Genomic DNA, 14,458 nt, shown 5'->3' on the forward strand with positions numbered 1-14,458 from the left:
TCCTCTAGTAGGAAATCTACATTCAACAATCGATGAAAATTTTGGCCACCTTCAATGTCACCATGTTGCCTATAATGACTCTAGGTTTTGTGATTAGAATTCTTCGATGCTTTAAGCCCTTACACTTTTTGTAAGGACAATTACATTTATCAAACTTTCGTTGGAACTTAGACCATAATCTAGCAATTCTCTTATTATTTTATTCTAGGTTCATATTGTCAGGTGTGGTCTTTCTTCATAGGAAAATATATTTGCAAAATTATTGGACATGTTGTACTTAATGTTTATATCTACACATATGGTTTTGGAAGAAAAAATTGGTGTAATTAATGAGTATATTTGTAAAAATATTGGACATGTTTTACTTAATATTTATATCTGCACATATGGTTTTGAAAAAAAAAAGTTGGTCTAATTAATGTGTATATCTACAAAATATTAGACATGTTGTACTTAATTTTTATATCTACACATATGGTTTTGAAAGAAAAATTTGGTCACTTTGCTCAAGTTCACCCATATTATAATATTAATAACTTTTTTTGACATAAATTCAACAACTTTTGTTGAGCTTTTCCATTACTCCTTATTTGTCATGAGTTGGGGTCATTTAATAGGGCAAGTTTGTATTTAGTGTAGAGTATGCACATATTAGAGTTGTGACTGTTTATTTTAGTAGTTCGATATGATTCATTCTAGCAGTTGTTTAGCTTTCCTTGTGTACATGTATAGCTTTGTGTTCAAGCACCCGTAGTTAGATATTAACCCTAACATATTACTATTCTATTGGTCAAATGTGGTGGTATCAAATTTTACATAAAATATGGATAAATTACGTATTTTCCCTCATGTTTTAGATAATTTCTATCATGAAATGCATAAATGTTGTGGTGGTAATTTTGGGACAATAAACAACCCCACCTTGCATTAACCTACTCCTTAGAAATCCAAGCAATAGGAGTAAAGATTAGAGATCTTAAGGAAAGCCTTGTCATAGAAGAATTCTACAATGCAAATGGAAGATGTGACCTTCAAAACAACAAAAGGAACATTGTCAATGTCCAATGCTGTAAATATGATGTGCAACAAGATTTTTCGCTCTAGCGGATTAATGATAAGAAATATTGACATCAAATTAGTCACAAATTCCCACACAAAGTTAGAATTCATTAATCCTTTTTACGTGGCTTCCGTAGATGTTTATCATATTTTGCAAATTACATTAGGGAGCTCAAACTACTTATCGTACAATAGATGTATATTTTACCCAAGAGATTGTTCCTAGCTATACTAGGCATAACTATGAAGATTTCTAAAATCTTCAAAGCAAATTTCTCACAATATCAGCATTAAATGTATATCTATAATCATTTTATAGATCACTTTTTGATAGGTATATTCTCCAAAGGCTCAGGTATTCCTTTCCATTTTTTAAGTTGGGTGCATAGACAATGTCTTTGTGGCAATTCTAGCCATTATTGTATGACCAGGGAAAATTAAATTTTCTAAATAGGTAATAGTTGATAATGATTGTGAGTCTTAACTTCAACATCTCTTGAATCATTATACAGTTACATATAATAGTTCTCATTAGTTTAGTAAGATGCTTGACACCTACTTATTTGCTAGATATCTCTCTTTTTGTTTAAATCTTATGATGGAAAGATTCTTTTACCATTTTAGCACAATGTCATAGACCATATTTTGTAATTGATTTTGTTCAAACTTTCATGATTTCTTCGTTTTCTAAATTTTCTTTATCAGAATTGATACCAGAAGATACCTTAATTTTTATTGATCTAATGGTGTTTCTTGCTTCAAGGAGAAAATGGAGATTGAGTTTTAGTTGTTTCATAAATTAACTATTCCAATTTCAAATGTTTGAACTTGAAGATACTCAAGCAATAATAGTTTGCAGGTTCATGGATTTGTAGACCTAAAACAAATTGACAAGTCCTCCTATGGCTAGATAACTTCCATATCCAAATCAAAATCCATCATAAAGAACCTTTTCCCTAATCTTATTGTGTCATCCCCTATTTGATTTTTTAACATAAAGACATAAATTGTATGAAAAAATAACTTATTTACTATTATTTTACTCTTGCTCATATATATGTCAAATATCTACTCACTACTACATACTACCCAACCAAAAATTATATAGGGACTTGAAGACTAGTTCTCAAAGGCAAGTGAATTAGAGGGAAGTTAACTTCTAGAACATGTTTCTCTATCTTAAACTCATAAGGAATCTCAAATAAAATATTTCATTTTTAGAACAAGGAAACGAATTGAGAACCTGGAATACAGTGAGTACATGCTAATGAAGAAGTGATTAAAAAAAAACCTAAAGTTAGTACACCCCCACCTTGTCCAACTTCCTGTAAACATAAGGTTACATATATTAGCTATTACTCCTATAAGACGTGTTATCAAACAAATAAAACCAATTTGAAAATATTGTAAGTGCAATTTTCATAGAACAAATTGACAAAATAACAAAATATGATTTTCAAGTACCTCAATCTTCAACATAGATGTTGTGGGTGCATATGTATCAATTTGATTAGATTGTCCTTTGAACAAAAAATAAAAATCTTTCTTATATTATGTTGAATTTTGAATGCTAGACATCACAAGTATGAATGCAATTATCACAAATGTGGCTTTAAAGTTTGTGAATGTCTAATGCATGAACTGTATTGGGTTTGTGCTAGGTATATAAATTTTTCTTGATTATCTTACTATCATTGGTTTTTGGTATATAGAGTACTTGTGCTATTCAAACAACATAAAATTTAATCCCTAGTATTAGATCCTTATTTTTATAGAGCTCTTACTTTCACTTGGTGGTTGACAAGTTCTATTTGTTTATTTTCTGATCATTTCTCCTTAAGTTTTTTGGTTATGGAAAACATAATAGGGCAGAAAATGGATGTTTTTTTTGGTGATTTCACTTTATTTAGTATAAAAAAATGACTATAGAAGCTACTCCTTCAGCTTTCACACTATGCCAAAAACAAAAAACTTATGTGAATAATAATTGCACTTTTTTTCCCACTTCCTTTAGCCCATTTCTTCAGATGTTAACCTTCTATAAATAAATTTGGTTGTTCCACATTAGTATATAGATTTCAGATCATTTATGTTTTATAATATATAAATATGGTAATTGAAGTCTGGTATATGGATTTTCCTATTGTTTCATATTAGAGCTTACTAAATATTGTTTCATAGCCCCTAGTTTATCAAGCAAGGCTATTCTTGAATATGACAAGTTTTGCAAGCCATGGTTTGTGTATTCCTTCAAGAAATCTATATAGTTATTTTTCAAAACACATATGAAATAGAACACATCAAACACATATCAAATGTAATTCACATTAGAATACTTCCAAACTTGACATTGAAAAACTAGACTAAGCCATTGAATTTATAATAAAATGTATGCGCATTCTAGATCAAGTCATTTATGAGGATAGGTAAGAAAAACTAATCGACACTACTGAACATTTTACATGTGAAATCTATGCACTTTGAAAAGGTACTTGGTCTATGCTGACCAAAGTAAAGTATTGGTCTTTGAGTCTATTGGTTAATAGTTTTTCCTCTCGTTAGATTCACAATCTCTGACTCTTTCAGCACCCAAGGTGAGAGAACAAAGAATGTCACCAAATATTAGGTCAGTGTAAGTCTTCTATCACTGCCCGAATTGACAAGTACAACTCCCTGATTGTGTTTAATCTTCAATGAATATGTTTTTCTTATTGATCACCAGATTATCTCTTATGGTTTTAACCAAATTGTTTGTAGAAACAAACAATTTAGGCAAGGATAAGAGTGGATAAACTATAACCCCCAATGGAATGTTGATCACAGATTATCATAAAGTCTATCTTCTAACCTAAATCTATCTATTCTAAGAATGCATATCCTACTAAGGAGAATAGGAACAAAATTAGACATGGATAGTAAATGGAATTACGTATGCTGCAATTACTAACATGAAATGGAATTCAAGTAGGAATTACAGTTCCACATACAATTGTACTTTCTATTCAGATGCATCTAAATAATTGAATGAAGAGGAGAAGAATCATACATGAAAGGTAAATGGTATTACTTTTACTGCAATTACCAACATGAAATGGAATCCAATAAGCAACTACAGCTTCACATATAATTGTTCTCTCTATTCAAATGCAAATGAACTAATAATGGCACAAAAAACATGAAGTAAAGCTAGCAACTAGAATTACTTCTGCTCCAAATGCAAGTTTTTTGACCCTCTACCTACAATGAAATGAAATATCTAAACTAAAATGCCCTCTCTTCTAGTCCAGCTCTTTGACTGTATGCAGCCAAGAAGAAGACCTCTTCTTTGTTGATGCTATCTTATTTATTCTCCCCTGTTGTCAATCCCTATTCAGTTCCTATAACTAATTCTTTCAAGAAAACTTATCTCTTCACTTTTTGTCCTTTAATATGTGCCTCCTGTTTTATTTATAATCAACATTTTATTATCCTTCCTTTTAGCGTTGCATTAACTTCCTTTATAAGGAATGGACAGTTGTCTCCAGATTTGCATTCAGGGTATCTCAATTAGATTTCCATTTAACAAATCATGCCTGAGGATAGTTTTTGGCTTTTCTCTTATATGAATCTATTTGCAATTTATATTATCATCCTTGTTATCATTTTTCCAAATAAACATGTGGATTGCCGCGGCTCTAAATATTCGAGCAAGATATCAATGATCTTGAAAACCCAATTTTTATGCGTTGTTGATGTTGATTAATATACTTCGGCATATTAGAAGAAAAATTGTGAGTCATATTGATCTGACACAGTCCTCTCTAAAACTCGATAGGAATGCCACCTTTAACCTTATTGATGAAAGGAAGGCGCCGTTGCCGAGGACTTGAGACTTTTGTTTTAATAACCAAATCATTAAAAAGTGTCTCCATAACTAAAAGCAATGGCCTTAAATCTAAATGTTGCAGGTTCATGAGAGTTCCAACTGTCTTCATTGCTTTGGACCATACGGCTCTACATAAAGAGTTTTCCAAATTTTATGTTGCCATGTGGTTATCTTAATAAAAACATGAAGCTTTACTTCCAAGACATAGAGTATTCATATATGAGAAAGAAATTAGGCTTGGCCTCTAATATTGCTCTAAAGTTCACCTTTACTTAGCCACTAGAATGAAACCCTGGTCATAACTGCTTGTCATTCACTTGAAGAGATAGGATTAGGTGTTAATGTTATTGTCTTGGCAACCATCCTTAATTCTCTATCATTACAAATGTCCTGCGTAGGAGTAATGAAGATAAAACAATTCCTATGAGCTTTTTCTATTTCCATGTGTGCTGACCAATGAACGCACCCCATGGGGAAATGAACTCGACCTTCCTCTACGCGTCACCATTTCTCACCAAATGAAATAGCCTACATGTGGGGTTATGTAGAGTAATGTTGCTATGAATACAATGGAATACTTATGATGCCAGTCAATATCAAATTGCGCTCTCAAAGGTACCGACACTAGTGAATCATGTGATTTTTGGAGATGCAGTTGAAGCTATATATGCTATCTGGAGCCCATCCATTTTGCAAGTACTTTGGAGCTAAATAGCCAAAAGTGCCTTTATATCATGATGGACAATTCTAGGATAGCAATCATGATGCAGATAAGACAACCCCTGACCTACTCCAAGTGCTATCTTCAATCTAGCATTCCAGTTTAGAGATGATGCAGGTTGTTTACTATCATGTAGAAACTCATCTAAACTGCCCAAAAGCAAGTAATCATAGATGAACATTTTAGCTGATGGAAATACACAATAAGCCCACAAATTAATAAGGTTTCTATGTTTAATGCTTCCCAAGATCTCTAGCTTTGTTTGAAATTGGCGATTGGATGCCACACCACACTTGTCAATTCTTTTTATAGAAAATGCACTATTTTCACCCATCACCAATTTATACAAGGTCCCAAAGCCTTCAGAGCCAATGATGTTACTCTCTTCAAGAATTTCAATCCTTTTAATAATCTCTTGGGATGTGTATGATAAATCACCATGGAATGTAACAAGTTTTCTATCTAGTTGGGGTTTGGGTAGCTGTTCTATCTTAGTGTATTCCTCACTGATTCCTTTCTTATGTAAAAAATAGACCCATAAAAATACAAGTATCATAGTGAGAAATGAAACCCATCGCAACCATTGCTCCAATAAGGAGCCCATTCAAATACCATGCCATTTTCCTCATAGTCCCTTTTTTAACAACACTGCCACCATCAACAATACCATTGTTGTTATCAGGAGCTGTAGCTAGAAAATCCAGTGTATCCTTGCAAAGCTTTTGAACTTGCAAACCACACAAGTCTAGATTTCTAGTGAATGACATATTAGTAAAACCTCCCATTACTCCAGTTTTAGGGATCTCTTTTGCAAAGAAATTTGTCGAGAGGTTTAAAAATAATCTTAGCATGCTTAGCTTTCCAATTGATAGAGGAATTGTCCCTTTCAACGTATTACTTGATAGATCCAAAATCATAAGATGGGTCAAGTTACCTAGCTCTATAGAAACTTCACCTTCTAGGTAATCATCTCACAAGTGAAATGCTTGCAACTCTTTGCAATTGCTAATCTTTGGAGGGATAAATCCATGTAGCCTATTTTCATGAAGAGTTGATGGAGTCTCCTGTTCGATCCTTATGCAACATGCTTCTCAGGTCTGATTGTTTTATTATAATAACTTCATCCAAGAGAATGCTATGCTTAAAATTCCTTGACTGAGGCACTTGGATGCCTTGTTTGGATGCTTTTCATGGTCGGTAACCAATACAGAGGACATTCATATATTTTTGCATTAAGTGACAACAACTCTAGAACTTATTCATTTTTTATTGGCCTAGCTTCGAATCCACCATCTGGTCATTTTTGCAATGAAATGTTGTCCATGGTTCATCATCTGCTTGGGAGTAGATGCCACATTGCTGAGAGGTGTGGGATCTTCACACTACTACATTTAACATCATTTTTTGTCCAAAAATTTTGACCATCAACTAAATAAATTTAGGGTGGTCGAAATGTAAATGCAAAAATTTCATTTTTTTACATATGAGACCCGTGTTGGTCAAAATTTTGACCAACACAGGGCTTATACATCTGCAAAGTTCAAAAAACATTTGCCCAATCACATTTTTCATGCTCAATTTCATTTGACCTTTTTGGAGCATTTTTGCATGGTTTTTTCTGAGCCTAGTTTCATTTCAAGTTTTCTCCACCCACTTGTTTAATGACACCTGCTAGCCCTGGGAATAATATAAAAGGGGGCCCTGCATTTGCATCAATATAGGGGGGGTGGAATAGTAGTTCAAAACTCTTGATATTGTCTTTCTTTCATTCTTCCTGATGTTCTTGACTTCAAAAGCTGTTCCATTCACAACCTCCAATCACACCTGCATCTCCGGTGGTCAAGGAGAGGGATTTCTCTTCGAGCATATTTCCATAGGTACATGTGTATTGTTGTTGTAGGTTTTTATGATAATATTGAATATGGAAGTGAATACTATTACTAGCATTATTATTTTTCATGCCAAAGTTCAGCCATTGTTGTGTAATATAAATGGGAGAGTCTTTGCTCAAGTGTTTTTTCTCAGTGATGTTTTGATGATAAGTGTTAAAAAGAGTCTAGTTGTAAAAAGAATGTAATGTACTTGATGTTTCATTTTATTGAAAGTGTGTAGAAGTAGATTTATCATTTGGAATGTTAGTCTATTGTAACAACTATTATACTTTTTGTTATAGTAATGAAAGAAAAGAAAGGAAATGTATATGCAGAAGCTATAGTTGTAAAAGCTTAGAAGAAATAATAATGACAATTTTTTTGTTTTATAAATATAGTTGTGTTGGTATCATATTTTTATTGTATTTTTGTTTTAATAATACATAATTATATTGTATCATTTAGACAACAGTTTCATATTCAAAAAAAGAACAAAAAGAAAAATAAAATTGAGTGTGTTTCTCTCTTCAACTCTAGAACATTCAACTTAAACATCAACACATAAAGATAATAATTTGAAATCTGGTGTGTTTAGTGCTTGGAGTTGTACCCTCAATACCTAGGCCATGTGTCCTATAAAACATGATATTCATGTGATTCTATGTTAGATGATGATGATGATAATGGATAATCACCATCTACTACTAGCTCATGTAGTGATAAAAGGTCTTCAATGCACCTCTAACTACAAGTATGCCATGGAAAACTTCTCAAACTAATAGACTATCATGAAATTTTTTTGATGAAGATGACACCTACAAATATTGGACTATCTTCAAAAACTTATGATGAAGATGACACCTAAATTTACTAGACTATAATTGAATTCATGTACTTTGGATCTTTCACCAAAAGTCTCTGTCATTTTGTTAGAAGATGATTTATCTTCTAGTTCAACCAAAATAATCTCTCTCCTATATTTCACCATTACATTTAATTGTTACATTGCAATTAGGTCTTCCTACAAGGGTTTCCATTTGGATGAATAACAAACTTGTTGGTGTTTTAAAACTACTAAGCAACAAAATGCTTAATACCAAGATGACAATACTCACACAGTTTAAAGACTAGCCAATTCTTATTATCAATTGTATGTGAACACCATTTGGGCCAAACTTCTACAAAACCAAGGTTGGTTTTCTACTCTTTTGGCTCTGCAAAACCAGGGTGGGTATACCCAGGGATGATACAAGACTGGCAAAACTTTATGAGAATTATCTTAGTTTCATTCTGATTCTCATCTCAAATTCTCCAATACATGTACAATTCTTGATACTTTAATAAACACATCCCATATAATAGATATGGTCAAAAATCTTCTATAGGTCTGTAGATGTTCTCAGAAATAATGGCTAACTAAAGCTAAAACATTCCATGTAAACAGGTAGAGGCCAACTTTGAAGATCTACAAGAAATAAAAGTAAAGTTGATTATAATTCTGCATTTTGACAATCATGTGTGACACATTTCTCTTTTAGCTAGATTAAATTTGATCAGTGCCTAATCCATTGGGGTTCAGAGTCTACTACAAATCTCTAGATCTAATTTGTTGCCTTACAACAAATTTTATCAGCAATTCTTATAAGAAATCATCATTCAAAATCCTTTCCACTATAGCAACAACCTTATCAAATTCATCAAAGCTTTTACTTAATCCATTGAATTAATAGCCATGATAACTAGCTATACAACCTAATTGAACTACATTCAATTGCACAAGCCTTTACTTATACAACATCAAGATAACCAAGTAATCAAAAGGAGACAAAGTTCAGAAAGAACTGATATGGGGATAGTTCATAATTCGTATTCATTTTCCTTGAAAATTGTATACAATTTACAATAGACTCAGATGACATTTAGAAAGAAACACAGATCATTCTATATTCATGTATTCTCAAGATCTGACAGAGAAAATACATCATGAATTTTTGCTCAAAAATGGTGGACCAAAAATAGACTAAGTGTATCACTTAGCAAATAGAATTTAGACCTTTTCTCTTGCCCTAGAATTTCACTTATATAGTGTGAAATACAACAAGCTTTAGGCTAAGAGAAACTGATAGGTGTCTTTTACAAGGAATATCTACATACACTTATCACAAAATGACAAAACTATGGGTAACAGAAGATATCGAAATCAAATCATTCCTTTCGGTGGGTTAGCTTCTGTTACATGTTCTGATGTTGTTGAGTTGGCTATTGATCTGATTTATCTTCATATGTAACTACTAAATTAGCCAATGATGAAGCTTGTTCTGATGAGGGCACATTAACCTCCACTTGCAGGCTTCCACCACCTTCACTCTGCATGGTAAGGACAACTTCTACCTTTTCCTTTTATTTAATTGTATTGGCATCTTGTGGTCTCGGTTCTGCAACTGAAAGTGACAGGTTTTTCTTGTCTTCTTCTTTTGATTGGGTTTGAGTAGTGATGGTATCAATGATTTGGACTTCCTCACCATGCACCTCATCACTGTCAGTTTCATCTACATCAAATTGTTCACTAGAAGCCATTTCTGCCATCCACCTGTCAAATAATGTGTCATCTGGCCAATTGAATTGCAAAATATCCTTCTATTTCTTTATTATATAATCAGCCTCATTATCAATATCAAAAAATTCCTATTTTAAAGAATCAAAGAATATTTTGGCTTTCACCATTTCTTCTATTGTGGTGGCCCACCATGCATGCCCTATTTCATTTATGACTTGATTCATTCTTAAATAGAATAAATCATCAAGTTCCTTGGCCCATTCCTCTTTTCTTTTCAAACTATTTTTCTTATCTAGGGCATGAGGAAATAAATTGAATTTTTGGCTCTTATATTTGTCTAAGTAGCCTATTATTATCTTCTGTAAATGTATCCTTTTGCTATCAAAATCAGCAAGATCAAAAACAATGTCAAAGGTTTTATAAATCTGATCACAAGAATTATTTATAACAGATAGACACAATACGGTTAATGCTTTCTCCCTTCTCACCCATTTGTTCACAATAGGCTTTAGAGCGTCATCATCTTCTTTTAACTCCTCCCAGATGTTAATCACCTTGGCCAATTGATCATGGATTAGTGGCCATTCAACCTTGTCTCCTAGATATGTAAGAGCTGTTCTTAGTTTATCTTCATATTTAGATTCCAGCTCTACATGTAAGGCCCACAGTTTACTCTTTTCTTCTTCAAAATCCTTAGTAGTGTAATACTATGGCCCTTGGGGTGTGTCTGGTATTTCAATGAGGCGGGTAAATTTGAAAGGTTCAACAGAGGGGCGAGGGTATGTTATTTTAGGCCTGGTGGATTTTCCTAGTAGCTTGTTCTCAAGCTCAACTCTCCTTTTTACCTCTTTATTGTAGGCATCCACAACTGCCTCATATTTACTTTGTAATTCAAACATTTTCTTTTCCTCCCTTTTAGCAGCAGCCAAGGAAAAATGAGAATAATCCACATTCATGTGGGCTGCCTATACGTGTGAGGTATCAACAACTCTCCTCACAATAATATTCCCTATCAGTCCTGAACCTTCAGGATGTGCTGATACAATCCTGGATCTTCTTCTTAATGACCACATAACAAGAGCAACTTGATCATCACTAAAAGCAGTCCCTACAAATTCCTTTTTATTTGGGTCTTGTAACTCTAGTCTATTAGAAACAGAGTTAAAAATCAATGCATCTGCAATATCCCAATTAGGCAACAATAGTATGTTAGAAGTTTCTACCATTTGCCTTCCCTCCTCAGGGGTAAAGTTCTAGAATTCTTGCATCATTTTCTCCTTTATTTGGTTTTGGATGGAGGCTTCATCCATTTCTGGATGCTTTTTTTTCATGTTCTTACATCTTTCCTCAAAATTGTGGATGTTTGCCTTCCAAGCAAATTGATGGAAAGCCCTAGACCTTACAAAACTGTCATTTGACAAAAATTGCTGGCTAGCTTGTTCCAAAATAGGGTCCAATTCCCTTCCCCTAAAATCAGCTACAATTAGCTCAAGGCTTGGCATAGGAGGTTCTTGGGGGTTCCCTTCATCGATCTCTACTTGAGTGACAAAAACTCCCCCTTGTGATCCAATTTGTTCAATTTGCCCAATAGTGAGCTACTCCTCCCCGATTCTCAAAGGGGTCTGTGAAGGTGAATACTCCTCAACATGAGAATCCTCCTCCCTTATTATTTTCCTCCTCTTAGGGGAGGACTCAGTAGGCCTCTCTTCCAAAACCCTACTAGTGGACTCAATTATTTGTTTGCCTTTGTCCACTGTATTCTTTTTATTTTGAATAATAGTATATCTTGGCCTTTTTTGGACAATTAATTGACCTACCCTTATATTGGGAGTAAAACCCAATCTTCCCATTACTTCCCTAGCCTTATCCGGGTAGAACCTAATAAAGAATTGCTTCTTTTCATTCATTGCCTCTATTATTTTAGGAAAATTATTCATAAGTTTTCTCATCTTATCTACATTTGTAACTGCATCATCCAAAGGACTATAATCTGGATCAAAACAATGAATGAAATCCAAAATTTTAGAAAAGAATTTCCACTTTTCTTTCCTAGTCTCTTGCTCCTACAAGGAGGATTCATTCCTTATTAAGTCTTCAGAAAAATAAAATTCATGCTCAATTTTACCAAGCTTAATTCTCTGCCTCAGAGCCAAATGATAAAATCCTTCAGAATCACAAAAACGAGGATGGGAAGTGGCCATCTTATAAGGATTCAAAATCTTGTGGAGAGAAAGCCAACCTCCTTTTGTGATTACAAAATGATGAGCCACTGTGCAAGTAGGAAAAATTGACCCCTTTTGTCTTTTCAATAGAAGGGCTTCCTCCACTCCTCCCAGATGCCACAATATCTCAACAACTCCTAACTTCAATTGGTAGGGTAGTACGTGAGGGCTTCCTTTAAAACCATATATTCTAAATACAGTAGAAACAAAATATGAAATGACATCTTCCCAATTATGTGAAACTTTCAAACCACTTGGGTTGTCCATACGCCTAATGAGATTCATTAATGCTTTGGGGATTTTGGGATTGTCCCTTAATAGGAGGCATCTCAGCTTTGAACCAAAATACCTATCAAACCTAACAAAACTAGCATTCTCTGCATCCCAAGTTATATCTACACTCCACAATTGAACTGGTAATGCTTCCCCACTCTCTTCTCTGTCTAATTCTATTTCTTTACTAAAATATGTTACTCCCTTGAATAAGAACATGTGCATTAACAAAGAATAATGGCCAAAAGTTTTTTCCAGCTTACCCTTAGCAATTCCAATCAGTTCAATGTGAATCTCCTTAGCTACGTAAGAAGAAAAATAAAAAATTATATCCATACCAAAAGAGGAAATCTGAGTAATCATATACATAAAATCCACAGGCATGAACTCTTCTTCATCTCTCCCAAAAACTTTACACAAGGACCTATATATTTCTATAGCCCTAGAATTGAAGTATGCCCTTTTGAAAGGCTCTCTAGAGGATGTTGTTATTGCTGGCAGTGTTCGAATTCTACCTATGTGTGTGCTCAATGCTCCTTGCCTAACTGCATCTCTCTTAGACATATACTCATTTTCTAACCCTTTCAAATCAATGGGTACATGATAATTAGTGACATGCCCTACTAAAAGCTTCCCTAATCTCCTTTGTGCTAATTGTAATCAAGATTTCACCATCATTTCTCCTCACTACCCTAAGGGCTTGGTCGTAATTCTTAGCTACAGCTTCCAAAAGATCATAACCCATGAAAACACTAGGAACCACCGATTTCCCTAGACCAAAATTCTAGATGTTGGCATGTGGGGCAAAAAGGTTCCTCTCCGAAAACCATTTTTTGAATAAAACAAGACCAGTCTATGAAGTTGTTGCATCCCTAACATAGTTTCCTTTGTCATATAGCCCGCTTGCTATTTTCAACCTAGGGTTTAATGAAGTTAGCCTCTTAACTTCTACAGTTTCAACAGTGGAAGAAGGGAGCAGTTCAAGCAAATCATCGTGGACATTACTATCCAAATAGTTCTCTTGACCAAAAAATGCTTTCTATTTTGGAGCCATTTTAATTAACTCTCAAAGGAATTGAAACAATAGAAGGATTATAATGCAAGTACTTACTTTGAATTTTGCTCTAGTTCTTCTCAATGTTACTGCAATCTTCCTGCAAACAAACTGCTTCACAATCTTATTGAATCTAGTACAGTCTTCTCAACAACTATTTTTTCTTAGAAATGCTTTAAATCTTTGTTCGAGTATGGTGGAATTAAGAAAATATTCTGTGTTATACTCTATTTTTCTTCACACGTGAAGCTTTCATCTCTCATAAATGCATAGGGTGGCATCACCTTCTATATTCAAATTTACACCGTGGATTTACGAAAAATCTTACGATCTAGGGATGTAAGCAAAGATGACTCATGTTCCTCTTGACAAGCTGGCAGTCAACCCAATGAAAGTTTTCCATGTGTACCTTTCTTTCATTGTTGGAGCCTCTGAATTGGACCCACAAAACTCTGACGACACGTGTCACTTAGGTGGTATCTCGCTATACATAAAGAGTGAGCACCTTGCCATAGTGAGATAGCGCCCATCATTAATCCTGATTTGATCATGCGGATGACATTTGATGCATTTCTCAAAAGAAATTTGGTGGGCCCCTTATCGCCATGTCACTATTTGTAACCTTCATGCAACTCACCATAGCGAGATAGCGACGATCATCGATCTGAGATAGATGTGACGATCAGAGTCTTTCATATATTTTGTGAATAGGGCAAGGGTCCAATCATTGATGATGTGATGAAATCCTGGCTATATTACTTGCTGCTTGGGGCCCATATTTGTTTATTTCTTGGTCGAGCGCTATGTCGCTAATGGCGTGAAGAACAAGTTCTCGA

At 34.0% G+C, this 14,458-nt stretch overlaps 1 pseudogene; it reads right to left on the reverse strand.

Moving 5' to 3' along the window:
* Window positions 1-5,631: 5,631 nt before the first annotated feature.
* The window catches only part of LOC149557905 (LRR receptor-like serine/threonine-protein kinase FEI 1), a 29,028-nt pseudogene continuing 20,201 nt past the window's right edge, over window positions 5,632-14,458 (reverse strand).

This window comes from Cupressus sempervirens, chromosome 5 (assembly GCF_028749045.1).
Source record: "Cupressus sempervirens isolate cs-2001-9-10 chromosome 5, ASM2874904v1, whole genome shotgun sequence".
Taxonomy (NCBI): Eukaryota; Viridiplantae; Streptophyta; class Pinopsida; order Cupressales; family Cupressaceae; genus Cupressus; species Cupressus sempervirens.